Here is a 17,942-nt window from a genome sequence, read left to right as displayed (position 1 = left end):
CTTTCGAAAGTCCAGCAGCTGGGGCAGGGAAATTTACCTGGTACAATCGGACGTCAGTGTACTGCTAGTAGAGTGCCCACAAGTACTTGGCTGCAACACACCTAATTCTACACCTTCATTCCTCTCAGTGCAGGTTTCAGAGAGGAATGAAGGTATAGCGGGGTTGGAGATCCCAGCTGATGAGGAGCAAGGAGAGGTTCGCTTTGTTCTTTGGTGTGGGTCTTTAAGGTACGCTTGCCAACGATCTGCATGGCAGGTCAACATATGTCTGGTCAAGCATGTGGTGCCCAAGTGACTGATGTTTTGGCCACGCGAGATACGCTTGAGACATATGTTGCAAATAGCAGTGGTGTGATCTGATGCACTCATCTCAAAAAACGCCCACACCAAAGAACTTTTGGAATAACGCACAGAGGCATCTCCCTGCACAGACGGAGCTCTGCGGTGTGATTTAGTTGGTGGGCTGCCTTTAATCTGGCCCCTGGGGGGCATCCTGCCTTGTTGGAGATGTGCCCCCTCCTCCTCCTCTCTCCTATCAGGCACCCACGTAGAGTCAGTGACCTCATCATCCCCTCCCTCCTAATCACTGGAGCAAACCTGGCAGTATGCTGCAGCTGGTGGAACATGACTGCCAGATTGCTGTCCTTCTTGGGCATCCCCTCTCTCTGAGCTTACGCTACTGCCTGCACTGGTGAAATTTTTTTTGGTGTTGTGCTCCTATTATATACAATATGGTGATAATAAATCATGTGAAAATTGGGTGTGTCCAATTTATAACATAAATCAATGTATGCTTCAATGTGCTAATCAAATTTAAAGTACCAATGTGCAAATAAATATTCAAATATATTAGTGTATATGCTGATACCACATGCAGAACATATGTGAGCCAGTATAAACTCACATGAAAACACGTGATTGTGTATCAATCCTCAGCAAGTTAAACTTGGTACTGCTTATCCCAAGCAGTAAGGTAATTATTCTGTATATTTGGGTGCTGTGGACACCAAAGGATCACCAGTGTTTTGAACTACACTGTCACCTGGTTGCTGTGATCACCTTTTGTTTCACACAAGCTGCTATTTTGAAGCACTTTATTTGCACCTTGCACTTTGGACTGTGATTGACCAATTGTTCACATGTGTTTGCTTGGACTTTATTTTTATATTTAATATTTTTACATTTAATATTTGTTTCTTAATTGATTTGGGATAAGCAGAACTTAGTTTGAGGATTGATACACAATCACGTGTTTTCATGTGAGTTTATACTGGTTCACATATGTTCTGCATATGGTATCTGCATATACACTAATATATTTTAATATTTATTTGCACATTGGCACTTTAAATTTGATTAGCACATTGAAGCATACATTGATTTATGTTATAAATTGGACACACTATTCTTCACTTGATTTATTATTATCACTATATTGTACATAATAGGAGCGCAACACCAAAAAAAATGTTTTCACTTTTACTTTTTCCTGAGTTATGTTTGACTCAAACGGTGTGTGCAGCACCTATTAACTATAAAATTTCTCCAGAATAGCGCAGGGGCTCTTTTCATATAATTCGTAGCATGCATTCGGAGAATGTGTAAAGCATGGCACCTCAGGGATCTCTGCTGTAAATACTGCACACTTGTGAATATTGATAGTGCTGCCATACACTTACAGTACTTTAATTGAGTAGGCTTTAACTATGTATTATTGGTTTAAATAAAAACTGGGTTTTACTATCACAAGTGGTTCTACCTTATATTTTTGTGACACATAAGTATAGTAACTGGCAATGCATCTGCACTTGTTTATGATGCACATTAGTTTTGAATAGAGAGGAAGAGGATTAGAACACCTGTCAGGTTGTTGCCTGTCTCTCCATTAGGGAGATATACCCTCTCTATTTTGTCCTGTTTACCATTTGCACTGAAAACAAAACTGATAGAAAATCCAAAATTTTAAGTGGTCACCAGAACAGGAATAGAGGTAAATTCTTCCAATTGGAATGCTAGTTCTGTTGTTCTGTTGATTTAGGGAACTAATAGAGATTTATCTTTCAAGGGATTTCCTCTTACTTCCTACTGTGGCTTTGGGATAGGAAGTGAAGAAAAGTTCCCCAATAGGCCAGAGATTGCAAAAAGAAACAAAAACCAGACAAGGGTTCTAACTCTGTCTTAGCCCCCGTACACATGGTCGGAGAATCTGTCAGAATGTGTCCTATCGGACCGTGTTGTCAGATAATCCGACTGTGTGTGGTATGCATCGGACTGATTCCATCGGAATATCCGTCGGACCAAGTTTTCCAACATGTTGGAAATATTTTCCAACCAACTGGTCCGATAGGACATACTCCGATCGTGTGTAGAGAATTTCGATCGGACAAAGTGCCACGCATGCTCAGATCAACAAAGCTATTGGCTACTAGCCTGAACGTAGTCCCATCGTAACGAAATTACGTCATGCCCGCGGTGGAGCGCAACACGTCGATTGTGGCCGCACCGTGTTGCTAGGACACAGTGCGACCCCAAACTGTGTAAAGAGCTGTGACCGTGGCTCTTTAACCATGCAATCAGCTGTGTCCAATCACAGCCCGTTACATGTAAACACGGAGATGCCGGTAATCGGCTCTCCTCGCCTCACACTGACAGAGTGTGAGGAGAGGAGAGCCGAACAGCGGCATCTCCTCACAGGGGGACAGCTAGGGAAGTAATCAGGGTACTGATCATCAGTGCCCTGATTACAATTTATAAATAAAGTGTAAAAATACCATGCCCACTAATGCCAGCATACAGTGCCCACCAGTGCCAGTGATCAGAGCCCACCAGTGGCAGCAATCAGTGCCCACACTGCCCACAAGTGCCACAAATCAGTGCCCATTAGCCATGCCAGTTAGTGCTGGCAATTAGTGCCGCCTATCAGTGCTATCCATCAATGCCCATCACTGCTGTCCATCAATACCCATCAGTGTCGCCCATCAGTGCCATCCATCAATGCCCATCAGTGCTGCCTATCCATGCCCGTCACTGCTGCCTATCAGTGCCTGCCACAGCCACCTATCAGTGCCCACCAGTGCCACCTATTAGTGTCCATCAGTGCCACCTAACAGTGCCCATCAGTGCCACCTATCAGTACTCATCAGTGCCACATATCAGTGCCACCTATGAGTGCCCATAAGTGCGGCATATTAGTGCCTCCTCATCAGTGCCACCTCATCAGTACCCATAAGTGCCACCTCATCAGCACCCATGAGTGCCACCTCATCAATGCCCACCAGTTCAGCCTATCAGTGCCGCCTCATCAGCGCACATCAGTGAAGGCGAAAAATTACTTAGTTACAAAATTTACTGACATAAAAAAAAGTAAAAAAAAAATGTTTTCTGAATTTTTGGTCTTTTTTTTGTAAAAAACAAAAAACCCAGCAGTGATTACATGCCAGCAAAAGAAAGCTCTATTTATGTGAAGAAAATGATAAAAAATGTGTTTGGGTACAGTGTAGTATGACCGCGCAATTGTCATTTAAAGTGCAACAGCGCTGAAAGCTGAAAAATGGCCTGGGCAGGAAGGGGGTGTTCGTGCCTGGTAGGCAAGAAGTTAAGCACATTTCAGTTAGGGTTTTCATTAACCTTAAGAGAAAGTTGAAAACTATTTTACATTTCTATGCAATATTTAATTGTAATATTTACTATATGGTTACCTCAAAAACACCAATACAAAAAGGTGTTTCCTGTTTATTAATTAAAAACATTTTTATGTACATATGCCTTTTATTTAGCACTTGTAACATTCACACAATATTTTACACTTTCCATGTTCCTTGTGCATACATTGCGCTTTCCATATTTAAAAAAATGCATGTTTACACAGCTCTAATTAAGCTCTCTGTCACTTTAGCAAACCTCTTGATGCCATTTAGCAGTTATGACAGCCATACATGGAGCATAATTTCTTTCCTGCAACTCGATTCCCCCATCAACACAGAAAATGCTGATGCGAGAATCCCTCCTGCTGTGCCAATGTTTTCTCTCGACGGATGGGGTGGGGAAGCCCTCCGTACTGGGAGAAGACAGTGATTATTGCTAGCAGCTATATCAAAAGTTAGCGATTAATTGCAGGTAAAACCCAGCATGCTGATTAAACAACTTGGTGTATTTAGCCTGCCCATACATGGTTTAAATATCGGACAGTTCCTTCTGAACCGGACAGAATTCGAACCATGTATGGCCTGCCTTAGTCTATGGATTCATCTATCAGTCTATCAGAGATGGTCAATGTATATACATATACAGTGCCTTGCAAAAGTATTCACCCCCTTGGCTTTTTACCTATTTTGTTTCATTACAGCCTTTAGTTCAATGTTTTTTTTAATCTGAATTATATGTGATGGATCAGAACACAATAGTCTAAGTTGGTGAAGTAAAATTAGAAATATATATATATATATATATATATAACTATTTTTCAGAAATAAAAAACTGATACTGCATGTGCGTATGTATTCTTCACACCATTTGTTATGAAGCCCCAAAGCTCTGGTACAACAATTCTCTTCAGAAGTCACATAATTAGTGAAATTATGTCCACCTGTGTGCAATCTAAGTGTCACATGATCTGTCATTACATATACACACCTTTTTGAAAGGCCCCAGAGGCTGCAACACCTGAGCAAGAGGCACCACTAACCAAACACTGCCATAAAGACCAAGGAACTCTCCAAACATGTAAGGGACAATGTTGTTGTCCCTTACTTGTATAAGTAGTAGTACAAGTCAGGGTTAGGTTATAAAAAAATATCCAAATCTTTGATGATCCCTAGGAGCACCATCAAATATATCATAACCAAATAGAAAGAACATGGCACAACAGCAAACCTGCCAAGATATGGCCACACACCAAAACTTATGGACCGGCAAGGAGGGCATTAATCAGGCAGCACAGAGACCTAAGGTAACCCTAGAGGAGCTGCAGAGTTCCACAACAGAGACTGGAGTATCTGTACATAGGAAGACAATAAGTTGTATGCTCCATAGAGTTGGGCTTTATGGCAGAGTGTCCAGAAGAAAAAAAAATTCAGCAAAAAACAAAATGGCACATTTTGAGCTTGTGAAAAGGCATGTGGGAGACTCCCAAAATGTATGGAGGAAGGTGCTCTGGTCCGATGAGACTAAAATTGAACTATGTCTGGTGCAAACCCAACACATCACATCACCCAAAGAACAGCATTCCCACAGTGAAACATGGTGGTGGCAGCATCATGCTGTGGGGATGTTTTTCAGCAGTCAGGACTGGGAAACTGGTCAGAGTTGAGGGAAAGATAGATGGTGCTAAACACAGGAATCTTGAGCAAAACCTGTATCACTCTGTGTGATTTGAGGCTAAGATGGAGGTTCGCCTTCCAGCAGGACAATGACCCCAAATAAACTGCTTAAGTAACACTTGAGTGGTTTAAGGGGAAACATGTAAATGTGTTAGAATGGCCTAGTCAAAGCCCAGACCTCAATCCAACAGAAAATCTGTGGTCAGACTTAAAGATTGCTGTTCACAGATGCAAACCATCCAACTCGAAGGAACTGGAGCAGTTTTGCAAGGAGGAATGGCAAAAATCCCAGAGGTAAGATGTGGCAAGCTCATAGAGACTTATCCAAAGCGACTTGGAGCTGTGATAGCCACAAAAGGTGGCTCTATAAAGTATTGACTTTAGGGGGGTGAATAGTTATGCACATGACTTTTTCTGTTATTTTGTCCTATTTGTTGTTTGCTTCACAATAAAAAAAAAAACATACCTCAAATTAGTGGGCATGCTCTGTAAATTAAATGATGCCAATTCTTAAACAATCCATGTTAAGTCCAGGTTGTGAGGCAACAAAACATGAAAAATGCCAAGGGGGGTGAATACTTTTACAAGGCACTGTATGGTGTCTCAGTCTTAGTCTCTCTGAAATGAAACATTATCAAATCCTTTAACGTCAGGAATTTCCACTCCGTTGTCCTCCACCTTGACTGTGTCATCCTTTATATCTTTGTACCGCTCTCCACGATTCTTCACCAGGGCAGGTCCCCAGTTTTCAGCTGGTCTACAACAACTTGCAATACGCTGCGATAATAAAAGAAAATTAGTTAAGTGTGGAAGTTCACTGACATGTTATAGGAGACATCCTGAGGGGTTTGTGCTGTGCTCTATGCACCAGGCTTTTTTTGTATTAGTTGATAAAATAATTTTTTGCTTACTGGTTTCTGCATTGTAAGGCCGCGTACACACGCGCGGACTGTTGGCCCAACCTTGTCCGCTGAACAGTGTTTGGGCGGACAGTCCGCTCGTGTGTGGGCTTTCAGCGGACAGTTTCAGCGGACAGTTGGACGGACAAGGTTTTACGGAAATTCCGAAAAACTGTCCGCTGAAACCTTGTTTCAACGAACAGTCCGCCCGTGTGTAGGCTTGTTCGTCAAACTAAGTTCCGCGCATGCTCAGAAAGGATTTTCAAGCCGAAAGTTATAATGCAGTGTATAGGACGTCGTATTTTGCGTCCCGTCGTACGTGCCGTTCACGTCATCGCGCACGGTTTCAGCAAACTGTTCGTTCGTCGTGTGTGGCCATGTCCGTCCATGCTAAGTTTGAGCGGACTGTTCGCTCAAACTGTTGGACGGACAAAGTTGGGCCAACAGTCCGCGCGTGTGTACGCGGCCTAAGAGTTCATCTTTTTTTAGGCTTGTTTTTAGATAGCAAAGTTTTTATACTCCTACAACCTAGATCTATCATAGAAAATGCTTTTTCATACCTGCAAAATATTCCCTTTGGCTTGAATGACCTTTACAATAGCGATGATGGGAATCCATATAAGGCAGAAGACAACCATTAAAAATCCTAATATATTTGCCCATTGTGGGTAACCTACACCACCATATGTTGTATTTTCGTATGTGACCAAAGACCAGATTAAAATAGCCTGTAAAAAAAAAAAAGCATAAAGTAAATGGTTTATATATAAATGGTTTATATATATAAAAAATATTATTTATGTAACAATTGCAGTGTTTCTCAACTCCAGACCTCAATTTTCCAGAATTTCTTAACTTATACAAATAAATGTATTCTAAGTTCTCGGATCATTAATTCCCACAACTTTTGCCACTATGTGATATTACCAAACATGACCTATTGGGGTACTTCAGAACTGGAGTTCATAAGCACCAGTATAAGAATTAATTTTAATATTATCCTCAATTAATATTGTAAAGCCTAACATATTTTATTCCTTGCATTAAGGTAAAAAATGTTTAGGTATCAGCATCCCCCCTCACCCCCCCCTTTAACTTACCTAAGCCTCTATTCGATCCGGTGCTGTGCATGTCTCCAGCTCTTCTCTCCCCTCATTTCTGGGTCTCGCTGGCTTTTCTGTCAATCAAAGCCAGTGATGAGGAAGCAGGTATCGAGGGGGCTGAGTCCCCCTGTCTGTGTCAATGGATGCAGCAACGGGGCTTGGAAATGAGCACGCACTTGACTGAGGGGAGGGGCCAGGAGCGTCAGAGGGGGAACCGAAAAGAGGAGGTTTGCGACCACTCTGTGCAATTCCATAGATCCACTGCTGTGTTCACAGGCAATCGCGGGTGCGCAGCAGACATCATGGCTGCCAGGCTCGCACATTGGGTGCCTAGTGACATGGCGTGCTCCCTAGAGGTTCAGAAAGTAAAAGACGTCATATGACGGTGGCTCGGAGGGACAAAGGGTTCCTGCCGCCATCTTGCACGGTAGGGAAGTGGTTAACAGACAATTGTGCAGTGGTGTAACACTGCACCCAAACAAAATTGATGTCTTTTTTTCCCCACAAATAGAGCTTTCTTTTGGTGGTATTTGATCATCTCTGTGGTTTTCATTTTTTGCGCTATAACAAAAAAAGAGCATATATTTTGAAAAAAAACACAATATTTTGTACTTTTTGCTATAATAAATACCCCCAATTTATTTTTAAAAAAGCAAATTTTTTCCTTAGTTTAGGCCGATATGTATTCTTCTACATATTTTTGGTAATAAAATCGCAATAAGCGTATATTGATTGGTTTGCACAAAAGTTATAGTGTCTGCAAAATAGAGGAAAGATTTATGACATTTTTAATATTATTTTTTCATTACTAGCAATGGCGGTGATGAGAAATTTTTATTGGGACTTCTACATTATGGCGGACAGATCGGACATTTTAGATACATTTTTGGGACCACTGACAATTATATAGCGATAGTAAAAAAAAAAAAAAAAATTCTGCCAAAAAATACCTTGCACAGCCCACTTTCTTTTTATTATCTGGTCATTACCCTAGGTTTATGACATCATGCACAGCTCTCTCTCTCACTCTCGTGAGAGTTTGTGGGGAAGGGAGGGGTGGTGAGTCATAAGAGGGCCAATGAGAGCTACAGGGCTGCAGAGCTGGAGGTGTGCCACTGTGTGTCTGCAGTTCATCTGCCTTTGTTGCAGGCTCCCCAAAACCCCCCACCACACACACACACGTAAAAATGTACAAATGTACTGTAAAATTTATCAGAAAAATTAGAGAAAAATTGTAGAAGAAAATCTTATCTTATGCCCTTACGCTAGGCCCGCTCATGGGATTCTAAGCCAAACCGAGTGTTCCAAATCCCATGAACAATTGCTTCTACACAGTGCTGGAGTGTCTTTATATGGCATCATTAGTGCCTACAGGAAGGAGACATAAGATAGACATAATTCGGAGTGCGCATGCGCTCAGATTCTGAGAAGGCCACCTAAAATCCGTCCTGTTCCAGCCTTCCCAGCCTTGCCACTGCAAGCAGTGTGATCTCTGGGTCCCCCCAGGTTAAATTGAGAGCGGACCTGCTGGGGATTGAGCCCGCATGTCCAGGATCGGTCAGGAGAGACCCTTTCTGCTCCGGCCTTCCCGGTCCTGCCACAGCCTACTTGATCCCGCCATGGCAATCATCCTGCACTCTGGTTTCTTTAGCTGAGGAAAAGCAGCAGCAGAGAAGCCAGGGACTGATCACATAAACGCGGGGTAGGTCAGGAGAGATCTAATCTGCCGCCCCGGATTCGATCTTCCGGTGGACTGAAGCAGCAAAGTAATTATTTTGTGGCTGCAAATTTGACCTGTAGGTTTGTAAAGTTCGTCTCCCATTGAAGTCAATGGGGCCCGCCGCGAGCGTTACAGTAGACAGAATGTAAAAAGGCCGCCAGATCAGGTCTATTTATAAGGCAAGGGGAATGTCCAATTGCCCATGTGCTGAAATGTCTCAATAGGCTGTCCTGTACCCCATGATGGATGTGTCATCATGGGTCAAAGTTCTTTCACACTGTAAACACATATGTCCATCGGGCGAACAGCGGCAATAGTCCGCCGATCGGGGGAATCGCAAACATGCAAAATTTGCAGTGAAACGACCGCCGGGCGAACAGTTCGGCCATCCCTACATATCAGTAGCTTTATCCTGGGCTCAGTCTCCAATTGGCAGGAAGTGGCTGAATCATAACATAATCATAACCCATTTTGGTAATAAGTTTGTGTTTAAAGAACTGTTAGACAGTTTTTTGTGTTTATTTAAAAAGGTATTAGCAGGTTACGCTACTCCCCTTCTAACCTTCTCAGTGTATTTATCACTAAAGAACCCAGGGCTGGTGTCTTCATTTGCTCACCAATTTATGCTCCCTTTCATGCATTTCTAATCTTTTTCTTTTGCTCTTATAGGTTTTGATTCTTTGAAAACTCAATAAAAAATTATTGAACGAAAATCTCAATAAAAAGAAATTGAAACTTAAGGTCGGTCAAGTGGTCTCTGCACCATGGCACAGCTTGTTCCCAAGACTAGCAAGACTCAACTAGAACTTGGAACTGACTCTATTGTACATTTTATGTTTGATACTTATGCTCAGACATGTATATTCACTCAGATGTTCTTCTTACTATGTACTAATGTATTAAAGATAATGTTTATTATTTTTTTTCCTGTCTTGTTCTTCTTGAAAATCTTCAATAAAAAAAAAAAAAAAAAAGATAGACATAACCTTTCTCTACATTATAAGTTTTTTTTTTACAAGGGATGAGGGTTGCAACATAAACTGACCTTGCATTTTCATGTGAGGTAAAGGGGTTCACTGTGAAATGGGGCCTAGTCTTTGTCCCTCTGGCTGTAAGTCATACTGTATAATTATGGAAGGAGGGGACGAGCGCCGCTGGGTGACACAGATACATGATCTCCTTTGTATCTGGCGCTGTCACACACAGTCCCGGCCCCTGGCTCGGCATTGGACCACTGCTCTGTCCATCATATGAGCCCGACGGGACTGTGAGTGACTGAGTGCCAGGTACACAGGAGATCGTGTATCTGTGTCATCCAGCACTGGCGTGGCTGCAATCATCTGCAAAGGGAAGTCTGCAGATGTATACCATAGAGCCTGCAATCATGGGCATGTTAGAGGCTGCAATCAAGGGGATGTTATAGGCTGCAATCATTGACATGTTAGAGGCTGCAGATGGGCATAGATCAGGCTGCATTGATGGGCACTAATGAGCCTTACTTTAAAATTAAAAAAAATTTCTGAAACTTCCCTCTTAAATTTAAGGTGTGTGTTATACGCCGGTGCGTGTTATACACCAATAAATACAATACGGTTTTATGTAATAACTTAAAAAACAATTACGTTTTAAATGTTAATTTTGGACACCGAAATTAGGGAAAAACATACACAGAATTGTCAACTTTTTGTTTTAAAGTGGGCACATAAATATGTTACAGAAATAATCACTGTTGCAGAAATGATCTCTTTATGTCAAGATGTGCTTCAATACATGACTGCACTCTACTGTTGTTATAATTATATAAAGCCATAATAGAACTTACTGCTAATAATACCGGGGATACAAAATACCAGCATACTCTCCACCACAACCAGAATATCCAGTGCTTTTTCCCAATCATCATCTCTATATCCAGGATAACTCTATTCCCACCTGTTAACATGAACAGTAATATTATATATATCACCTTTGTTAAATGTATGATGTGCAAAGGTTAATCTTATGATAAAATAAAGGTAAAAAAACAAATGTATTTCCAATGAGTATACATTTGGAAATGTAATTGATATTTTTACTCTTACCTTAAAGTAAATTTTGATGTGACATTTTTACATGCTTGCTGTTTTGTATTTTCATTATTGTAATAAAAGAGATAGTCAGGCTTTCTATTTTTTTTTAGCTAACTGCTCATAAAATATGCAGACAACAATCCGCTTGGACTGCTCTAAGAGTATTACAGATTATAGGGATATGAGCTATGTGGTATCCCAAAAAATGACAGCTACTCAATGGATCAACAGCTTTGTCAATTGATCCTAATATGTTGTTATGTACTGTACGTATGCATGGCCCACAGTCATATTAAGCGAGAACATTTTAAAGTACATACCATATATCCAGATCACAGCCACCAGCTCCAAAACAGCAGCAAATAGAAGAGCCCATCCACCACAAAATGAGTCAATGAGGTTTACCCAATATATTCCTGCCTGTAGACATAATCGGTTAAATGTTTGTATGCTATTTCTACTACACCATGTTATAGAGCTTTTGATTTATCTAAAGCTTTAATTGTATTTGCTTATACTATGTAGCCTGGCTCTAACCAACAGAAAGTAAAATATATTTGTACCAGGAATTTATTTGGTATAGGACTTTTAATTGAGGAAGAAAGAAATATTCTCTCTCAACATTTTAATGTCACCCAAAACATATGTTTTACCTTTGAAAGTACAGGTTGGCAGACCTATGGAAGTCATTGCCTGGGGGTTCTGCTCTCTGTATTAGATTTTTTATTTCATTTATGCTATTTGCTGTAAAAAGGCAAAAGGACTGGAATCACCCAAAAAGAAAAAACAAAACACTCCAAGATAGGAGGTAAAGTATTTGGCATGTATGGTATGGAGATCTCACTCCAAAAGAGGTTCAAAATTACAGATCATATTTCAGCTCACCTAGAACTAAACTATCATTTTTTGGTTGGACTGACCCTATGATTAACTAAGATAAGGGTGCTGCTAAATCTTTCCAAATATAAGATAAAGAACAACCCAGTCTACCCAAGCCATACAGATGTTTGTGAATCCATTCTTATTCAGTGGGACCATCCGTGAGAAACATTGATTAAGGATTAGGGTATCAAGAAAATTGTGCTGTTTCAATATTTTTTCATTTACTTATAATTATTTAGATCTTATTTAGATCTTTTTTTTTTTTTTATAAGTGATGTTTTTGTTGGGCATAAATCCACAATTTCAAGAAAAAAAAAGAACAGTGTTTAGAATTTCCCTGGTGTTATTAATTATGAAAGATTTTTAAATGTATTTTTCTTGATCATACATCATGGGACACAGGAGCTTCATTACATAGTGGGTTATATAGGCACCTCTGGTGATTGGACACTGGTTAACCCCAATTAAGGAGAATTCCTCCCCTATATAACCCCTCCCATATGGGAGGCACCTCAGTTTTTTCGCCAGTGTCTATGGTGGTTGGTCACGTAAAACTTTAGCTCTGTGCAGGTTCCTGCGGGGGCCTAAGGGCTACAACAAACCGGATCCATACTTTGGGCCGATATTTGACTCCCAAGATGGTATGGTACCTGGGCCTCGTCAGCCGAAGAAATGAGGTTTGGTCTGTAAGTCCTCTCCTATTGGAAGACTGGGCTCTGGGAAAACCAGACTTGGTGTACTGTTTATACAGAGTGCACAAAAGTTTCTGGCAGAGTCTTTTACATGGTCCAGGCAGGAGGCTCTTCCGAGAAAGAGCCCCAGATAAACCTGAAGGTTGGCTAACACTGCCCGCCGTGATGGGTGAAGGCTGGAATTTGTCTGTTTCAGCAATTCCTGCGGCGAGGACAGGTAAGGGAAGTTAATCCTATATATATAATTATTTGATGGATTTCTTCATTTTGAGTAGTTGTATGTCTTACCTGGTTTCCACCACTAGAGGGAGTAAGAGTAGCCTGATGCATACTTACATGCCTTTCAGTACACACGCTCAGTGAAGCCTGGTTCTCCAGCTGTCTCACGTCTCCACTGCAGTCCCTGCCACATCAAGGTAAAACAGGGGTCCCACGTAGTCTGGGGGTCCCACGCAGCTCCGGTGGAGTTCTGCTTTCCACCCTGGATCCCGCGGTGCTCGTGCACGCGCGCCGGGAGCGTCGCCGGCCTAATGAAGGTGGGGGGAATGTGGTTGTGAGCTGTGCACGTCAGTGTGCACGGCGCTGTACTGCGCAGGCGCCAGGCGGCAGATTCAAAAAGCCCAGAGTGTCAGGGGACTGTAAGTGAGAGACACAGGAGCTGTGGGCAGTAAGCATCCGAGGGGATTGGATCCAGGGAAACCTTAGACACCTACTCAGCATCAGGTTATGCAGTTTAAGCATATATATTTATTGTGAGACTTTAAGCACAGCAGTGATTGCACTTTGTACTAGTACCTCTGCTTTGTAGCTTAGGACTATGTCTCCTCGTAAGAGGGTCTCAGGGGGAGGTAGCAAAGGCACTGATAAATCGCCCCCTAGGTCCAGGGGTTCTAAAAGTGCCTGTAAGTTACCATCCCCCCCTGCAAGACTGGAGCCAGCCTCACAGGATGAGTCAGTGCCCCTGTCAGGTTTTGCAGCCTCTCCTAATGTTTCAGCCCCGGTATATGTCACTGAGGACTCCCTTAGGGCTATATTGGAGGGTTTTGAAGGGAGAATAATGAAATTTATTTCTGCTTCCCTGAAAGATAGCAGGAAAAGGGGTAGATCCCCTCCCTCTGCTGAAATTCCTCTCTCAGAGGATTCTTCTGAAAATGAGGAGAGATCCCTGTCTTGGGACAGGGATCAGGAGCAGTCGGATGATTCAGAAGAAGAGGAGAGAGTCCCCTCCTCCCAGGCGCTCAGAAAACAGGTGCAGTATTATACTGAATTGGTGCGTACCACATTCAGAATGCCTGCTGCTGAAGTCGTAACGTCCTCTGTTTCTTCCCTGGGAGTCAGGAAAGCCCCACAGACTGCCCATTCCTTTCCAATTCATACCTTAATGAATGAATTGTTGTATGAGGATTGGGGACATCCCGATAAACTGTTTGCTCCTCCTAAAAGGTTTTCTATGCATTATCCTCTGGAGGAAAGTTTCACCAAGAAATGGAGGGTCCCATCTGTCGATGCGGCTGTTTCTTGCGTGAATAAAAACCTGACTTGTCCTTTGGATAATGCACAGGTATTTAAAGATCCAACTGATAAGAAGCTGGAAACCTTATTAAAAGCCTCCTTTTCCATGGCTAGCGCTGTAGTGCAACCTACAGTCGCAGCCGTGGGGTTGTGCCAGTTCCTCAAGGAACAGGTTAAGCAGATGCATGGGCTCCTTCCCAGCGAGGAAGTAGAGAAGTATGCAAAGATGCCTCATATTCTGTGTTTCATGATTGATGCGATTTTGGATTTTGTCCAAAAAGCATCACGTTTGTCCCTCATGTTGGTACACATGCGAAGGGCCCTATGGCTAAAGAATTGGGCAGCTGAGCTGTCATGCAAAAAGCATTTGATTGGGTTCCCATTTAAAGGGGAATGTTTGTTTGGAGAAGAATTAGATAAATTAGTCCAAAAAATTTCAGGGGGTAAATCTACTCTCCTTCCAGTCAAAAGGAGCAAGCGTCCTTCATTTAGGCGTGCTCTCTCTCCCGGAGCATCAAGCTCTAAGCAGTGGCGACTGCCTTCTCAACCCTCCTCTACAGGAAAGGCTCAGGGCCGGGCCCAGGGACAGAAAAAGACTTGGGGGCGAAAGCCTGCCAAGCAGAGCCCAAAAGCTTCCTCGTGAAGGGGCGCCCCCGCTCGGCCAAGTGGGGGGAAGGCTCCTGCAGTTTGCAGGAGCCTGGCGGGAAGAGATCCGGGACAAGTGGGTGATCTCTTTGGTATCTCTGGGCTACAGGCTAGAGTTTCAGGAGATTCCACCTTCTCGCTTTCTAAGGTCAAAAAACGCTATTTCTGGCCTTAGATCACTTACTATCCCAGGGGGTGATAGTAGAAGTGGACCCAAAAGAACAGGGTTCAGGGTTTTACTCAAATCTCTTCACCGTTCCAAAGCCAAATGGAAGTGTCAGACCTATCCTAGATCTGAAGGATCTGAACCAGTTTTTACGCATCCGGTCCTTCCAAATGCAGTCACTGTGATCTCCTCCCTGCAAGGGGGAGAGTTTATGGCATCAATAGATATCAAGGATGCATATCTCCATGTGCCAATTTTTCCCGCACACCAGAAATTTCTAAGGTTTGCGGTAGAGCGGCGCCATTTTCAACTTGTGGCCTTGCCGTTCGGGCTTGCTACGGCCCCTCGAGTCTTCACAAAGATTCTGGACCCTCTCTTGGCAAACCTAAGAGCTCAGGGTATCGCCGTCATGGCTTATTTAGATGATTTGATTCTCATGGAGAAAACAGTAGCGTTCCTGAACCACAGCGTCACCAGAACGCTAGAACACCTGGAACGCCTAGGTTGGATCGTAAACCTAGAAAAGTCGTCCCTACAGCCTGCCACCAGGTTGGAATACCTGGGTATGATCATCGACACCACTCAGGGCAAGGTGTTTCTTCCAAGACCAAAGGCCTTGGCCATTGGGGATCTGGTGCGCCTAATTCTGGGCAGAAGATCTTCCCCCATTCGGTTGTGCATGAGACTGTTAGGGAAAATGGTCGCCTCCTTCAAGGCCGTCCCATTCGCCCAGTTCCACTCAAGGCCTCTGCAAAGATGCATCCTTGCGGCTTGGAACAGGAAGCCCCAATCCTTGGATCTTCCTATGCGTCTATCCCCAGGGACACGCAGGAGTCTCATCTGGTGGTTACAAACCAAGAATTTGCTGAAGGGTAAAACTTTTCTTCCTCTTCCATGGAAGATTATCACGACAGATGCCAGCCTGACAGGCTGGGGAGCAGTGTTGGAGGAGACGTGCTCACAGGGGAAATGGTCTGCGATCGAGAAGCTATTGCCCATAAATGTCCTGCAGATCCGGGCAATTTATATGGCTCTCATAAAGTGGTCTTACAGACTACGAGGTCTCCCTGTTTGGGTTCAGTCCGACAATGCCACAGCAGTGGCCTATATCAATCACCAGGGCGGTACCAGGAGTCTGGTGGCCCAAAAAGAGGTGAATCGCATACTTGTCTGGGCAGATAAGCATGTTCTGTGTCTTTCTGCAGTCTTCATTCCAAGAGTGGAAAATTGGCAGGTGGATTTTCTGAGCCGCCAGCAGTTGTGCCCAGGAGAATGGGCTCTGCACCCCGACATGTTTCGGAACATATGTCACAGGTGGGGTACTCCAGACGTAGATCTGTTTGCATCCAGGTTCAACAGGAAACTGGACATTTTTGTGTCAAGGACAAGAGATACACTTGCTTAGGGGTCAGATGCTCTGACAGTTCCCTGGGATCAGTACAATCTGATTTATGCCTTCCCCCCGAGCCCGCTTCTGTCGCGGTTCCTGGGAACTGTGAAGAGGGAGACAAAATCGGTCCTTTTGGTGGCCCCGGCTTGGCCCAGGCGACCGTGGTACGCAGAGATCATGAAGTTGGCAGTAGGCAGGCCATGGATCCTCCCTCTCCGGCCAGATCTGCTCTCACAGGGTCCAATTTACCATCCTGCTTTACGCAGTCTGAATTTGACGGTTTGGCTGCTTAGACCCACATTCTGAGAGACTGTGGCCTTTCAGGGCCAGTCCTTTCTAGTCTGGTCAATGCCAGAAAGCCGGCCTCCAGGCTTATTTATTACAAAATCTGGAGGGCATATGTTTCCTGGTGTGAACTCAGGAAATGGCATCCTAGAAAGTATGTCATTAGCAGGATCTTGGCCTTTCTCCAGTCAGGCCTAGAAATGAATTTGGCCATAAGCACTATCAAGGTGCAGATTTCGGCCCTGTCAGCATTTTTTCAGAAGCCACTTGCATCGCATTCCCTGGTGCGGGCTTTCATCCAGGGGGCCATGCGGATAAGACCGCCAGTCAAACCTCCGGTATGCCCATGGGATCTGAATTTGGTTCTCTTGGCTTTGCAGGGGCAACCATTTGAACCTTTGCATCTGGCTTCATTAGTTCTCCTGACTAAAAAATTGGTCTTCTTGGTAGCCATATCTACGGCTAGAAGAGTATCAGAGCTAGCAGCTCTTTCCAGCAAGGAGCCGTATCTGATTATTTATAAGGACCGGGTGCTCATGCGTCCCAACAGGTCCTTTCTACCTAAGGTGGTTTCGGGATTCCATTTGAATCAAGACGTAATCCTACCATCCTTTTTTCCGGACCCACAGTCCACAGAAGAAGAATCCTTGCACACTTTGGATGTGGTTAGAGCAATCAGTATATATCTTCGGGCAACTGCTCAGATAAGGAAAACTGATTGCTTGTTTATTTTGCCGGAAAGCCCTAGGAAGGGCCAGGCGGCGTCAAAATCCACTCTCTCAAGGTGGGTTAGACAGGTTATTTCTCAGGCCTATAGTGTAAAGGGGAAGATTCCTCCTTTTCAAGTGAAAGCGCACTCTACTAGGGCTGTAAGTGCTTCTTGGGCAGTGCATCACCAGGCCTCCCTGGCTCAGATCTGTAAGGCTGCAACTTGGTCATCAGTCCACACATTCACCAGATTCTATCAGGTGGATGTCAGAGGGCTAGAGGATATCGCCTTCGGGCGCAGTGTACTGCAGGCTGCAGTTTAGGTCCTCCGGTCCCTGGCGGTCTATAATTATGATCTGTGTCTCCCTCCCCTCAATCTGAGCATTGCTTTGGGACATCCCACTATGTAATGAAGCTCCTGTGTCCCGTGATGTATGATCAAGAAAATTGGATTTTTATATACAGCTTCCTGTAAAATCCTTTTCTTGAGAGTACATCACGGGACACAGGGCTCCCGCCCCTCTTGGGTTTTACGTGGTTTCTTATTGCTTTG

At 43.6% G+C, this 17,942-nt stretch overlaps 1 pseudogene across 1 annotated transcript in view; it reads right to left on the bottom strand.

Annotated features, from left to right (window-relative positions):
• Positions 1 to 3,780: 3,780 nt before the first annotated feature.
• LOC143923765 (sodium- and chloride-dependent neutral and basic amino acid transporter B(0+)-like) overlaps positions 3,781 to 17,942 on the bottom strand; it is an 85,768-nt pseudogene continuing 71,606 nt past the window's right edge. Inside the window, exons 11-14 of the transcript XR_013261781.1 lie at positions 11,391 to 11,529; positions 10,863 to 11,038; positions 6,778 to 6,945; positions 3,781 to 6,095 (exon numbers count right to left, since the gene is read on the bottom strand). The product of XR_013261781.1 is annotated as a sodium- and chloride-dependent neutral and basic amino acid transporter B(0+)-like (transcript). The remainder of the gene's footprint in view (positions 6,096 to 6,777; positions 6,946 to 10,862; positions 11,039 to 11,390; positions 11,530 to 17,942) is intronic.

Source organism: Lithobates pipiens, unplaced genomic scaffold, assembly GCF_037356315.1.
Source record: "Lithobates pipiens isolate NorthernLeopardFrog02 unplaced genomic scaffold, aLitPip1_a1.2 Scaffold_1, whole genome shotgun sequence".
Lineage (NCBI taxonomy): Eukaryota > Metazoa > Chordata > Amphibia > Anura > Ranidae > Lithobates > Lithobates pipiens.
The sequence above is the reverse complement of the archived record's forward strand: the minus strand, read 5'-3'. Positions and strand labels throughout refer to the sequence as shown.